The sequence below is a fragment of the Miscanthus floridulus genome, chromosome 8 (genome assembly GCF_019320115.1).
Source record: "Miscanthus floridulus cultivar M001 chromosome 8, ASM1932011v1, whole genome shotgun sequence".
NCBI classification, from domain to species: Eukaryota; Viridiplantae; Streptophyta; class Magnoliopsida; order Poales; family Poaceae; genus Miscanthus; species Miscanthus floridulus.
The window spans coordinates 42,480,607-42,497,001 of NC_089587.1; the positions used below are offsets into that span (position 1 = coordinate 42,480,607).

General features: G+C 41.0%; 1 pseudogene; it reads right to left on the minus strand.

The window, feature by feature from the left end:
* Positions 1–397: 397 nt before the first annotated feature.
* On the minus strand, positions 398–15,954 carry LOC136468945 (wall-associated receptor kinase 2-like; annotated as a pseudogene).
* Positions 15,955–16,395: the final 441 nt, after the last annotated feature.

Below are 16,395 nucleotides of genomic sequence, written 5' to 3' on the forward strand. Positions count from 1 at the left end.
GCAAGTTATGCAAATAATTCAGAGGCAAATAAAACTATATCACATATCTCAATGGAATAAACAAACACGCATTAAAGTATCTGGAGAGAAATGAAACTATATATATGGCACATGAATATAATGTGTTGCACTTGCGAACACAGTAATGTAACTCTTAATATTGGAATACTCCCTCCATTTTTAAACAGAGGCAGTATTATGGTAGTAACAAATATTGAGCATTTAAGTACAATGAGCGTGGATAATAGCAAACGCGGTGAGCAACAAACCAAAGCGAACGTCCAGAGCAGAAAAGTTCCTCTCGTGAGTCTCTACATGAAGTACACAATAAAGGAACCACAATATTTAGGCCGGATACAGGTCATTTCGACGTCGCCACGGTTGCAAACGCCATATGTTATGGTTCGTAAGCTTTCTTCAGGTTTTGAAGTTGTGCTTCTACATCTGTCATCTCTGGCCTCTTGTCCACTTCAAGCTTTAGACATTCTGAGATAATCATGGAAAGCTTACGAAGTATTTCCATATCTTTCTCTGCTATAATTTCTTCATCAAATAAATCAATGGCCCCATTCTCTTGTGTAAAGGCGTCAAGAAAAGTTTTAATTAGACTATTGTTTTCACCCAAAGCTGCCTTTTTCCTGGCCAAGAGCTCTAACAGCACAATTCCGAAACTGTATACATCACTCTGCTTCGTTAACAAGCCTGACTGGATATATATCGGGTCAACATAACCCATGTCACCTATCACATATTTAGTATGTGATTTGTCTATTGCTATAAGCCTTGAGATTCCAAAATCAGAGATTTTTGGAACAAAGTTTTCATCCAAAAGTATGTTGCCAGGTTTGACGTCACCATGCAAAATAGTAGTAGAGGTTTTTGAATGCATATATGCCAAACCTTCTGCTGCTCCTGCCGCTATATTTAGACGAATGTCTAGACGGAGGCTCACCTTGGGACTGCTGTGCAAAATGTCATCAAGGCTACCCTTTGGAACAAACTCATAAACCAGCATTGGGACATCAACCTCCAGGCAACAACCAATGAGCTTGACAATATTCTTGTGGATAACTCGTGATTGGATGATGATCTCATTTGCAAATTGCTTCTCTTGCGACTTGTCAACATTAATTCATTTCTTAATTGCAATTGCAACCACCTGATTATCAAGAAGGCCTTTGTAAACCTGCCCAAACCCACCTTTTCCAATAACGTTCTGAGATTGTATGATTGGCTTAAGCTCCTCTTTTTTGAATATCTTGATGTTGTTAACCTTTTCAAGTGTAGGACTCCCTTTTTTAATGAAAAACTCTCTTGTCTTCCTTTTCTCCTCCAGCAAAAGCTTGAACAATACTAAAATAGACAATGCAGATGCAACACCGATTATACCTGCATACATAATAACATAATTAACCTCACTATGCTTGAATCGATGAATTTGCCCTTCATTTAAGTAATAAAGTATGGATAAAACTAGTTTTTGGAATTAATAAATTAAATTGGGATTGTTGGCCTAATCAAACAGGTCAAGGTGGCAAGTTGAGATTGCATAGGAACTTTAGTTCCTTTTTTTTAAGAACCTTCCAAAAGTGCAAGGTGTCCCTATAGTTTGGTATAGAAGAATCGAGTTGATCCAGATCATAAGGGAAATCAGGTCCAAAAGCCTTATAACCACGTAAGGAAAACCGGTGAAACCCCCCTAAATAAAAATGAGGCTAGAGCGACAGTCACCAAACCTACAAAATAGATGTAGACCAACATGGGTGATCATTAATATCATTGCCAAGCTTGTGTCGCACATCTCAATCACATGAGTGATCATTATTTCTATTGATGGGGAAACACTGCCGCTAGTTAGAACATCCCTCCGGATACTATTGGGGGTGTGCCTCTTAGCACCAAAAGAGAGCTTGATCTTGGACGTGTTGTTGCCGATGCACTAGGGTCACATCTCCTGGTGATGCTCATGAGCTTGGCAAGGCCACATGTCATCACTAAAACGGAAATTGTATGTCCTCAGGTGGGGTGGGGAGAGGATGCCCTTGCATGTGGTCGAGCTGGGGGAGCAACTGGGGTAGGCCTGGGAGCAGGGGCGGAGCTACAGGGTATGCTGTATATGCTCCAGCATACCCTGTGTTTTCGGCGTGAAGTGGAGTACATATACGTATTTATCAAAAAAAAATCCCTCATTTACGAGACCAAGGAATCAGCGAGGCACGAGCAGGCAGGCCGACTCGCGAGTGCAAGCAAGCGTCCGTCAGGCCCACGCGGACACGGCCCATGCGGCCAGCTACGCCAAATCAGACGGTGGACCGTGGACGGATCGAGGCAGCGGCGTAGCGAACGGTTGGACTTTGATCGCCTCGAGTCTTCGCGAGTTCGGCGTGCCCTACGCCAATCGCCGAGACTGACGCCGACGCCAATACTCCGTCCGTCAGTCGCCAGCCACCAGCCGCCAGCCGCCCGTCCTTGTGTCTTCTCGTCCGATTGAAAGCAAAGGCACAGGCACACAGACTGACAGACGAGAAGCATCGGCATCAGAATTGTCCAGCCGTTCAGGTGACATTTTTTGTTCTTTGTTTTTTTTTAAAAAAATCATGTGTACTTTAATTGCTAATTGCTTAGCGCTAAAATTATAGGATCATCTATCACACAGCAAGGTGGAGGATTTTTCCCAACATCGGAGTTGACCTAGATTGATTTTTTGTTCGGTACTCGTATCATGTGAGTGATCCATAATCACATATGTCAGTCCAATCATGCAAGCACAATTTATTTAATTATTTGGCATTGTGTTCTTTGTAATATTTTTGCAATCAACAGTTATGAAGAGAAACGGGGACATTGCATCTCTTTTTAAGAAGCATGAAGCAAAGAGGAAGGCAGCGGCAGCTGGTGCTACTTCTAATCGCTCTCCTGATCCGGTTGTACCTATGGTGGAAGAACAGACTGATGAGAGAGTAGTTGAGGAAATTGAAAATCGTATGCTACGGCCACCACCGCCACCACCGCCACCGCCACCAGCACAGCCATCTTCACTGCCACCAGTTTATGACATCAATCGCCTTCCACATGATCCAGGTGAAAGACGTCCCATTCTTAGTTATCCTGTTAATGATCAAGATGCAATTCGAAGAGCATATATTACTAAAGGTCCATTCAAACCTTTTGCACATGATTTTCCGAAAACAAAGATTTCAGGACAAAATCGCCAATTCAGTTTTTGTTGGATGTACAATCATGAATGGATTGAGTATAGTATTAAGAAGGATGCTGTATTTTGCTTTATATGCTACTTGTTTAAGAAGGGCACGGGGTCAGAGGCATTTACTGTTGATGGCTGGAATAATTGGAATATAGGAGAGAATGCACTTCTAAAACATTTGGGTTCCAAGGCACATATTGCAGCTCAAGAGAGATACATTGCCTTTATAAATCCTAAGGTAGGAATTGATTATAATATTCAGAAGTGGAGTGATGAGGATCTTCGACTTTATAAGAAAAGGTTGACTTATTCACTTAGGTGTATCAAGTTTCTTTTGCATCAAGGGTTGGCATTTCGTGGACATGATGAAAGTGAAGAATCTAGCAACAGAGGGAACTTCATTGAACTTTTGAAATTTCTTGCCGGAAATAGTGAAGAAGTAAACAAGTATGTTTTGGACAATGCTCCAGGTAACTGTACATTAACTAGCCTAGACATACAAAAGCAAATTATTCACTGTTGTGCCCTAGAAACTAGAAAGAAAATAATTGAAGAACTTGGTGATGAGCCCTTTGCAATTTTAGCAGATGAGTCTAGTGATATATCACATAAAGAACAACTAGCTCTTTGCTTGCGTTATGTTGATAAACTGGGAAGGCCATGTGAGCATTTTATTGGAGTTGTTCATGTAGATGATACTACTTCTTTATCACTAAAGAATGCAATTGAAGCTTTACTTGTTAGTCATGGCTTGAGTTTGACTCAAATTCGTGGTCAAGGATATGATGGGGCTAGCAACATGAAAGGAGATATTAAAGGGTTGAAAACACTGATCATGCAAGAATCACCTTCTGCTTATTATATTCATTGTTTTGCTCATCAACTCCAATTGGTTCTTGTTGCTGTTGCTAAGGGAAATACTGATTGCAGTTCATTTTTTGATCAAGTATCTATCTTGTTGAATATTGTTGGAGTTTCTTGTAAGCGTCATGACATGCTTAGAAATGCTCGGCTTGAGAATGTGAAGAAAGCACTTGACTGTGGTGAAATTGTATCTGGAACTGGATTACATCAAGAGATGGGTTTACCTAGGCCTGGAGATACTCGATGGGGATCTCATTACAAAACTATATGCAGCATCATTACTATGTATGAATCAATCCATGATGTACTGGTTAATCTTGGGGATGATCCGACATATAAGGATGATTGGACCAAAATACATTTTGTGACTGGAGCATTTGAGACCTTTGAGTTTATTTTCTTTGCACACTTAATGTATATTATTCTTGGATACACAAATGAGTTATCTGAGTGTTTGTAAAGAAGGGAGCAAGATATTCTTAATGCAATATCACTTGTTAACGTGGCAAAGAAAAAAATGCAAGAATTGAGGTCTGATGGTTGGGATAATTTTCTTGAGAGGGTCACTTCATTTTGTGATAAACATGGTGTTGATGTTCCTGCTATGGATGGTGATTATGTTCCTTACGGCAAATCAACAAGGAAAGCTCGTGCTCGAAAGCAAACCAATGATGATCACTTCAGAAGAGAAGTATATATTGGTGTCATTGATCAAATAAGTCAAGAACTTGATAATCGGTTTGATGAGATTAATATGGAGTTGTTGTCTTGTATGGCAACCTTCAATCCTTCTAATTCATTTGAGTATTTTGATGCAAAGAAGCTACGCAGACTAGCTGAGTTCTACCCAAAGGATTTCTCAAATAATAATTTGCTCAGACTTGAATTGCAGCTAGATAATTATATTGATGACATGAGGCAGGATGATAGATTCAAAGGTCTAGAAAATATTGTTGATCTCTCAGTTAAGCTTGTTCAAACAAGGAGGCATAAAGTGTATGATATGGTTTATGAGCTTCTCAAATTGGTATTGCTTCTACCCGTGGCAACGGCAAGTGTTGAAAGGGTATTTTCTGCAATGGTTTTAGTGAAAACAAAGTTACGAAATAAGATGGGAGATAGTCTTTTGGATGATTGTCTAGTCACTTTCATTGAGCGAGACATTTTCTTTGAAGTTGATGAAGATGATATAATTGAGACATTTATGTCCCTTCGAAAGCGTCGAATAAAAACATCAGCAAAATAACATAGTAAGTCTTTGGTACTCTATTATGCATATATTTCAATTATCGGTATGGCTTTTGAAACTATTTATATTGTATTTAGTGGATATGGTGTCTACTTAATTTATGAATTTAAGCCTTATTACCGAATTGCTAAATGGATTTACCGAATTGTGTATGAATTTTTTGGGGAAGCATACCCTCACCTAAAATCCTAGATTCGCCACTGCCTGGGAGGATGTCGAGGCTCACACCAGGTGTGTCGTGGAGCTAAAGACATATCCAGAGAAGGATGCCTTTTTTAGGGAACAGGAGGGGCTCAGGAGCCCCTACTGAAAATTTTATTAAAAAGCAACCAAGGAGGTTACAAGAGGAGTCATACCAATTTTAAAAGGAGGAGGGAGGGGGAGAGCGGGGATTCAGGAAACAAAAAAAAGAAACAAAGAAAATTAAGCTTATTACACAAATTGCTCTAGCCATGAGACAATGTAGGGGAAATATTTCTTCTTGGGCCTCCAGAGAAGGATGCCTTCAAGGTCACATCGAGTCCTTGCGCATGGTGAAGGAGAGTGTGCTTGCAGGTGCAGGTGACCAAGGATGCCATGGAAGAGACAAACCATGCCTTGGAGGAAGAGCGTGTTTGGTCGGCTAACCAGGCAGCTTTGGCTACCAGTCAAGGATCCCAGACCGTTGATTTTTGTCGCCTAGCAGCCAGGATCACTACCTAGGAGGCCAGTTGCCTGTCAGAGCGCGAACCAAACATACCCTTATTCACTACAGTAGGTGTCTACTAAGAAGGTGAAACGGGTTATGCTACAGTAGTAGCAAGCGACCACAATTTGGGTACACACAACATATTGTCATGCCTTTGTAAAGAAAATGGACCACATTGGTTTAGCTTGGATTTTGGAGTTTGATGGTCAACAAGACCAATTGGACTAATAATGTTTGCAAGTGTGTATATGATATAGTTCAATAGGATGCAAATGTGGACTTGGACAAATATGGAGATGATCTACACCTCAAATGAAGACCTTTAGAGCTTTGTTGAAGACGCTTAATCATATTTTTTATTATTTATAAAATCGTATATAGATACAACCACCTTTGAAACCAGACTTATGGCTAAATATGTCAGGTTTTGTAAAATCAAACTCAAGAGATAGTTTAATGGCCAAAAATAGATTTTAAAATGCAGTAAGGGTTATTGGATAATCTTACCGAATGTAACCACCATTGCTATCAGGGGAAACACTATTTTGCATGTGCCATTCTTTGCATCACCTTTCATTCCAAGTTCGCATTGACAATCGTAGCCTCCTATTGTGTTCTTGCAGATCCCAAAGCAAGGATATGTATCTCGTAGATCAGGGCGCACATCTCGGAGCACGCACTCATCAATGTCTACAAAAGAACATATATTAAAGAATAAACATACACTTTCATGCAAGATAGAAAAAATGGAATGAAACATCCTACTCGGGCTATTATAACGCCTAGAATATTATAATTGTTATTATTTGTATATGACAACAAATTATATATTCTTAAAGAATAAAAGAAAAGATGTTTCCATCATCATAAAATATAATTGCACCAAAGTTGAGAATTGTTGAACCCTTCTACATAAACTTAGTCAAAGTAAAAAAACCATACTTTCCCTTTTTTTAATGAACACAAATGCCCTTAAGATTCTAAGTCCAACACATAATTTCTTGTGGCAGGGTAAGATCGATGTAGCAATGATAGCCACATCATCCCTATTGTTGACTAGGTTAGGGGCTTGAGGTCTGATCCTCAGGTCCTTTTGACTGTAAGGACGTGGGGATTAGACCTCAAGTCCTCTCGTATCATTGGAATCAATTTACTATCCACATGCAACTTGTGAGGTGTCTGACACTAAGACATCCTGGGCCCACTTGTCAGCCATGAATAAGTCACCAAAACTAGGCAAAATGCCTCTTTATCTTATTCCTCCACACTCCACTCCTTCATCAACATCATCTTCACCTTCTACAACGCAAGGTAAGCACTGGGAAGGCATCAATGAAGCTTCAATCCAACATACCAATCCATCCAAACTCTCCAAGGTTTTTGTAGAAACTTACCAAGGTGCTCCTTCATCTTCTCTAACCTTCCTCTTCACCGGGGTTGGAGGTTGGAAGCTCTTCTTGGATTCCTTCTTCCAATTCAGTATCAAATCTTGCAAGAGTGGATCATTATAACAACCTCCCTCTAATCCAACATAGGACAACTTAATTACTAGAACTAACATATGTATTGAGATATGTTAGACAAGGTTATTTAGATTGTAGGGATGCAAGGAAAGAGTTTGATCAAGATCAGAGTAGAAATTGAGAAGAAATGGGGAAGATTCTTCACTGGAGTATGCAATCAATAAAACAAATTAGAGACATTTGATCATATAGCGGCTAGTAGAGATAAAACCAATGAAATCAGGGCGCACAAAATGATCTATTGAGGAGTAAGGAAGGCCAATGTATCATACAGTGATGATACATACCTATGACAATGAAAAGATGACGCTCACAGTGCCACTAAATCATCCACCAAATGAAGGAAGATAGGCCACAGGTTGTCAGATGCAAATTAGGGGCACGTTGGTTGATGGAGATGATTTGGTAGAGCATTGGGACCAACCGACATATCATCTAGTATTGTTGGACCTTATTGACCCAAGTGGCAACGACCATCAATTGTTAGATACCCCATTGGACTATTAGTTGCACGGACTTGGGAGCCATCACATCATCTGGTGGTGACTACTTTTGCAGATTTGTTCCCAATGCTAGCTAGTTTCTTTGGGGCTACATATAGACCATTTAAAAGCATGTTGAACAATAGAGCAACAGAAAGCTCGAGCATGTATTGCAACACGTCATCCACCTTATGAAATCTTAGTGTGCATATCCAAAGCTTATAATCTTTCTTAGAGATAGATTCACAAGTGGTTAGGATTTTGCTTGTGTGCTAGACAGAGCTGGGCTTTGTGCCATTGTAATCTTGGTCTGTCGGGACACTTGGTGGCTTGGTGCTACTCTAGCGATGTTGACCATTTGAGTTTGCTGTGGAGCGGTGGCGCATGATGGTTGAGGTATGAGGAGAGACCTTTCTTGATGGACAAACTTCATAATGGATGGCTCCAATGTGATTGAAATAGTTTGGTAGTGATGGAAAACCTTAGTGGCTTGCAGCATTTGCCTTAGTTTGTGCAATGCCTTTCTATTTAATTAGCTCAACACCATGACCAGCATAAGACTTGGTGACCGAGAACGTACCTAGGTAGAGCTTCAACATGTACTAGGTAGTCCATTTTGGCAACTGATTCCATAGGATACATCTCAGTGTCTTTGAGAGTCTACCCTTTTTGCTTGATATGTTTACTTATCACATTTAATCTTCCATAGTATGCTTGTTTTTTGACCTTTACCTTTCCTAGATTTGCTTAGGATAGTTGATAGATTTAGGTTTAGGTTGTAAACTCTTAGGTTTTTGGTATATATGTAGAGGACACTAGAAAACATAATTGCACATTTGGCTAGAGTAGTCTATTGTTTCTCCAATGTAAATCAAGTAAAGCCCTAGGGTAAGTTTTTAGAATACCCAATTCACCCCTCCCCCTCTTGGGTCTCCTAGGTCTAAGGCACCCTAGGTTCCTTTCAAGTGGCATCAGAGCTAGATCTCACATGTTTCAATGAGGCTAAAGCTAGTTCCATTGGCATACTTATGAAATCATCTTATTTGGAATTGTTATCTAGGCTTCATTTCTTAATGAGCGAAGAATTTGACAAAGGGGATAGGTATAGATATGGCTCCTATTTTATCACATAGGGTTTTCACATTAGGAAGTGCTTATGTAGGAACGCCTTCAATCAAAGAGGCTTGATGTGTAGTACACACGTCTCATGGAACAGGACATGAAGAATCAGACAGGACATGAAGAATCAGACTAAGGTTAAGATAAAATTTTATGTGGTTGCAAAATCAACAATATTTCCTCCTATATATATATATATGATGGTGTGTTCAGTCATGTTTTTGTGTACAATTAAACAAGAGCTTTGGAATGGTATAGATAACCATCGAGGTACAAAGGGTTTAAAACTACCATTTTCTCATTGAAAAGATTAATAGCTTCAAGCAACAAGAGCATGAAAATGCACACGATATACTCTCACTCCTAGATATTCTTGTGAATGAAATCAATAAATTATTAGGTGTTAGGAAAATTGAATTTGTAGAGCACATCTACAAGGTTATTCAATCTCTTCAGCATCTAGAGGAATAATTTGGTCATTTCCTTTCTCCTTGAGAAGGATCTTGATAGGATGACCACCAATCATGGCATCAACAAATTCAGCACACATGAGCTTTGCATGAGCATCAACAATAATCCTTCTTCACCTACACCAAGCATCTAGAGCTTAACATGCGAGAAACAACATGCCAATGCGTCAATAATCAAATTCAAGTGACGAATAAGTGAGCAATGATGAAGATGATGCTAGAAGCTCCTCAACTTTATAAGAGTGCCCAAGAGTCATCCATGCACATACCAAGGAGATAGACATGCATGTGAAGGTCATATGAAAGATAGTGTACTCAACCAACCATCGACATGTTCGTGTAGGGATCAAGAAACTGAGAGCCAAGAAGAAGGAAGAAACATGAGTCTTTCTAGGCTATTTTAGACTAGGTATGCGGTGAAGACACTAGCTCGAGTGATGAGTCAAACAAGCACTCACCACATGCTCCACCAAGTTATCAACAACATGCCTTATGGCCCTAGATAATGCAAGAGATCTAAGTGACGACTCCTCCGATCATGAATTAAATATACTTTACTTTCTCCATGAATAGCAAAGGAAATTGAGTCTCTGAAAGCAATTGAGGAACTCAAGGAGACATTTTCTACTCGTTATGAGATATTGATTAACATGTTCAATTTGTTAGACAAGGAGCATGAGAAACTTAAATCTAAGCTTGAGCAACTTAAATGAACATTTTCCTTTGTTATGCATGGATCAATCTACCTCTGGTTCAATTTCAAATTCTAAGGTAGATGTATCCACTTCTTGTGATTTAACCACTTGCAACAAGGTTCATTTTCAAAAAGTTGTTGTAGAAAACATGTGATGACTTCATTGCAAAGGAGAATGATGAGCTGAAGTAAGAGGTGGAGAGTCTCAATAAGGAGTTGGATACTTTGAAGGGCAAGAACACAACAACCAATGTCCAACTTTCTCAAGATAACCATGAGCATTGACAAAGAAGTTTTAGGAAGGATAAACTCAGCATGGTTCAAGTGTGACCAACAGGGCCACAAGTCCTTACAATGCTTACAAGTCAAGGACAATAAGATGGAGAGGGTAAAGATCAAGCCAATCATGGAAGGAGTACAAAATGTACATCAATCCTAACTACAAGAACATGATCAAGAGCATCAACTAAATCATCAAGAAGCTAAACAATGACAAAGTGGTTGACAACAAGGTTGGGCAAAAGGATTGGGGATGCAAGTATGTAACAAGCCTATTTGGGTACTCAAGGAGATGACCAAGAACACGGTTGGGAGTCAAAGAGTTTAGATCTCCAAGCTGTGAAGGTCATGTGTGGCACTACACAGAACATGGAGAGTTAGCGCACATGGGCTGCATACCACGGAGGTGCAACATATTGGCCAAAACCAATGCCAAGTGGGTAAGTATTGATAACATATCCAACCCTTATAGTATCATGTGGCATTACCTTCTATAGGATTGCATTGCATATTTACATTTGTTTACTACACTTTGCTCAAGGTATATGACTTGCTCCCTAATTGATCATTGATATCATGATCAGTGTGAATTCTATCAACTGGTATCAAAATTACAATTGGCACCAGCTGATTCAAAGCATGTAATCTTATTAGGGCTAGACTAGAATGTGCTTAGGCTTTAGTTTGGAAGCTATAGAGAGCTGGGCTTTGTGCCCTTGTAATCTTGGTGTGCCGAGACACTTGGTAGTGTGGTGCTACTCTGGCACTATCGATCCTCCGGGCTTGGTGGGGAGTTACTGCGACTTGGTATGCAGGAGAATGAGGAGACCTGTTCCTCGGTGAAGAAACTTCAATGAACGGTACCAAGCAGGGGCGGAGCCAGAATTCAAACATGGGGGGCGGGGCATGGTGCCCACAAAGATTTAGGATCCAAACATGGGGGCCAAGGTGTATGTGAAGATTTTTTGGAAGCTCATAGCCAACAATTTCTAATTATTTGCTAGCTAAAGAAAATCAGAACATGGCCACGTCGAATAGAAACCATAAGAGTGAAAAAATATGTCAGCAAGTAATTAAGGCAAATGAGCTATATATCCATTCCAGAAAATACATTTATCTAATGAAGAAAAATTCTAAGGTATAGAATTATACACTGTATATCCATTAGTAGATTCATAGCCTTTATGCTACATCCCACTGCAGTGTGGTGGCTTGGCAAGCATAGCGACAGAGCAGCTGGCAGGGCATGAGATGGCCGAGGTGCATGTCGGAAGGCATGCATATGGATAGGGGAGGTGATGGAAAGCCATGCAATTGCCAACGATGCACCCACACAGGCCATATACGCCTATACTGGAGTTTGGAGGGGCAAAGTGCATGCACTGATTACCATCATTAGTTGCTAAATGTGAGGTTATATTGTAGACCAATCAGAATGTTGGGGGGCGCCTGGCCCCCTCTAGCCCCCCTTCCCTCCGCCACTGGTACCAAGGTGACCAAAAGAGTTCAATAGCCATGCAGTTAGCCTTAGTGGCTTGCAACACTTACCTTGGTTTGTACAAATTAGAGCCTTTGTGGCTCGCTCAACATCGTGGTTAGGGGAAGGCTTGGTGACCTAGACAATATCCCACCCTGTGTAAATAGTGGCAATGAGGTCTAAAATCTTGTTTGCTAGAGTACCCCTTGAGGAGCTATAGCAAATCCTTGGAGCTGGCCTCTAACTCTAGGATTTTTTTGGATTGGAGTTGGTCGAGCCGAGCATGTTTGGCAATGAGAACAAGAAGTGGAGCTGATTTTTTTGGATATATAGGAGGGGTCCCAAGAAGCCCAAAGTGAGGGGTGGATGGATCAGGGAGTTGAGAGAGAAAAGTATTGGATGGCTAAAGGCTGGTAATGGGCTGGCCGGTTCTTATTGCAGAGGCGGGTCTCTCAATAGTCACTACCGGAGACCGGCCAGTTGCCGAGTGTCAGGTGGTTTGCCGAGTGTTCTTTTTCGGGCACTCGGCAAACACGTCTTTGCCGAGTGTTTTTTTTTTACACTCGGCAAAGAGGCTCTTTGCCGAGTGTTTTTTTTAACACTCGGCAAAGAGTCTCTTTGCCGAGTGTTTTTTTTTACACTCGGTAAATAGCTTCTTTGCCGAGTGTTTTTTTTACACTCGGCAAAGAGCTTCTTTGCCGAGTGTTATTTTTTTGACACTCGGCAAAGAAAATTTCAAAGCACATTTTGAAGCAGTAAATTAATTCAAATGAAAAAGTTTTCAACTACAAAGTTGTATAACTCATCAAGATGTACAATGTTTGTTTTGGTCTTTTCTTCATACGACAAAGTGAAAATAAATTTGTTCACAAATCTAACATATCTCTATTGTAGTTTATGAAACTACAAGAGAGATATATAAGATTTGTGAACAATGTTAAAACGACCATGTCGGATGAACAGATGACAAAACAACCAAAATAAACTTTGTAGATCTCGAAAAGTTATGAAACTTTGTAATTGGCAACTTTTTTATTTGAAAACATCTTGTCATGCAAAACTGCGTTTGAATTTCAAAATTTTAAAATTCAAACTTTTCAAACGACCTCGGATGAAAAAACAACCAAAATAAACTCTGTAGATCTCGAAAAGTTATGAAACATTGTAGTTGACAACTTTTTGATTTGAAAACATCTTGTCATGCAAAACTGTGTTTGAATTTCAAAATTTTAAAATTCAAATTTTGTAAACGACCTCGGATGGAAAAACTTCCTAAACTAAAAGTGTAGATCTCGAAAAGTTATGAAACTTTGTAGTTTACAACTTTTTGATTTGAAAACATCTTGTCATGCAAAACTGTGTTTGAATTTTAAAATTTTAAAATTTAAATTTTATAAACGACCTCGGATGGAAAAACTTCCTAAACTAAAAGTGTAGATCTCGAAAAGTTATGAAACTTTGTAGTTTACAACTTTTTTATTTGAATTCGTTTAGTGCCTCAAACATGCAATTTATACTCGGTTTAGTATAATATATTGGAAAATAAAACGGAATCCAGACACAAGTGAGAGTGTGGTGTAGTGGTAGAGGAGGTACGTGCTAAGCGAGAGGTCTCGGGTTCGAATCGCGTCGGTCGCGTAGCCATGAAATTCACGCGAAAAATGTCGTAGATGGGTGGGCGCTGGCCGGTGGGGGCCTCCATCGATAAAAAAAAATTCCTTTTTTTGGGTAAAAATTCCTATTTTTTTCGGTTTTTTTCGGTTTCAACTTTGCCGAGTGTCGAGCACTCGGCAAAGGCTTTGCCGAGTACCCGATAAAAAACACTCAGCAAAGTTGGCTTTGCCGTCACATTTTTTGGCGAGTGCTGTTCGCCGAGTGTTACACTCGGCGAACCATTTGCCGAGTGTTTTAGGTGGTTTGCCGAGTGTTTTTGACACTCGGCAAATTCAAGCAGTCCGGTAGTGAGTGTCACATTTGAAAATGGTTAAATTTTTTCTGTATTAGGGTCTAAATATGATTTATAGAGGCGACAGATAAAGATAACATCTCTGAAAATGAAATTCATTGTTTCCTGAAATTGTTTTTATAGTAGTGAGATTCTAAAGTTATGCTGTATATGCTGAGCACATTGTTTATATGGGAATACAAATAACTGATAACGCTCAAAGTTATGATTAAGATTCCAGTCACCATGGCAAGGGCAAGAAGGACAACGGCTGATGCCCATGAAATTTTGGGGATCGGAATCTGTATCCTCGTAATAGATCAAGCAGGTAGCAATGAAATGATTGAAACTTGGCCAAATTGCATGTGTGGACAAGCAAGATGCCTGGTGTGGCTAAAGTTTGCAGCTAGCACCGAGCTGTCATAGTCAATGGCTACGTACTTTAAGAGAGGGGTACGTACTAGCCAAAAACTTAACTTGTGGAAATCTTTCGACCGTATCAGCCCATAACAAATATGGCAAGACCCATATAAATTTGAAAATTGCTCAAGGATATATAACAGCAAATTAGTTTCATTAAACCTATCAATATGAAATATGTTTTAATATAGTGCATTTATTTGGTCTAGTATGTTAAGTCCTCTACAAACTTAGTTAAAATTAGAGATGTCTAGCTTAGGATAAAATAAATATGACCTATATTTTGAATCGAAGAGAGTAGTTGGATTTACTTTCTCATGTTTTTGTTAACATTACTCAAATGGGCACATACTTTATTTCCGGTGTATGTGAGAAATGTGCGCAGCAATTGAGAACTAAAGGCATTCTGCTAGCGTCACTACTCTGGGATTGTGACCAGAATTTTGTCTTAACGAGCTGATCCAACTGCCTGCTTGTAAATGCATAATACAGATTATCACAAGTTTGCGTACCTCGGCATCCATCAGGTAAGTAAGGGTTTCCTTCGTAACCATCGTTGCACTTGCAGAGATACCCAGGGCCGTGGGTGGCGTTGACGCACACGCTGTTGCTGCTACGGCAGGCTGCGGGCAGCCGTCCTCCGACCAGGCACGACTCATTCCTGATGGCGAAGTCGAGGACGAGCGGGACGCCATCAGAGACCATCTTCCTGTCGAAAAGGTCGTGGCCGTACAGATCCCGTGCAGAGAAGTTGTACCAGGATTTGTCCACCACCATGGCGTATCTGCATGGGGTGGTCTTCCACCCTGTGTTGTTCTGGTGTTCCATACTGACGGCAAAGAAGTCGGTCCCCGGTGGCAGCTCTGCACTGCAGCAGCCGAGCCCCAAGCATGTCCCGTTTTGCGCTACCGACGGCGTGTCGATCAGCGACTTGCATGTTGCAGAGTAGTTGGCGGTGCTGCTAGTCTGGCCTGACAAACGGGCGCCGACGCTCTGACCGACGCCCACCAGGGCGTTCCTCGTCGTCGACAAGAGGAACACCGGCGAGAGCTTGAGGCTGATGACGAAGACGCCAATGGAGTGGTAGGTCTCGTTCACGTTGCAGTCGTAGCTTACAGCCCCGTTGACCCGTGCCACACCCTCTGCAACATCAATGTCGATGAGGTCAAGGAACCACAAGAGGCCGTCGTCGTTGTTTCTGATACCAGGCATGTCGGCTTGGTTCTCTAAATAGTAGCCGCTCCCCTTCTTCATGAGGATGCCACTGACGCTGGCTGACGGCGGTGTGTAGGAGAGGTTGCAGTCGATGTAGAAGCCTGCGTCGAAGTAGCAGCCCTCCTTGGTGCCGAAGGGGTAGGGGATGCTGATGTTGCCGCACTTGTCCGGGCAGCCAGGGAGCGCGATCGGCCGCGCAGATTGATCTTCTTCGGCAGCTACAGCTACGGCGGACATGATCAGCAAAGTCGTTACTGCGGCAAGGCTCAGCAACGACGTTATTGGCATTAAACATCGCCTTCTTGTGCACAGTGAAGGGAACATAGCTAGCACTAGCTGCTGACGATCTTGGTTTCCTGGCTAAATGCCTGCTGTACCTATTACCCCTGCTAAAGCTCGGTTGTCCAAACATGGCCCACGCACTTATAAGCAATATGTAGACAAGCTATCATATGTCAATCATCAGGCATTCAGCTGGAGAGAGAGAGAGAGAGAGCGAGAGGGAGAGAGAGAGGGAGGGAGGGAGAGAGAGTGTAACACCCCGGTGTTATGCCTGCATTTAGTCACTGCAAATCATGCATATCATGCATCATCAAGCATTCTAATCACACATGCCTAATCATGTAAATAACAATTGAAACACTGCTTCGAAACATTTGAAACATGTTGTGAAACCTGAATGGTGCATACCTTTGTTAGACTTGTTTTGCCCTGATTTTGCTTGCTAGGTTAGTAAAACATGGTTGGCTACTATTGTAAATCATC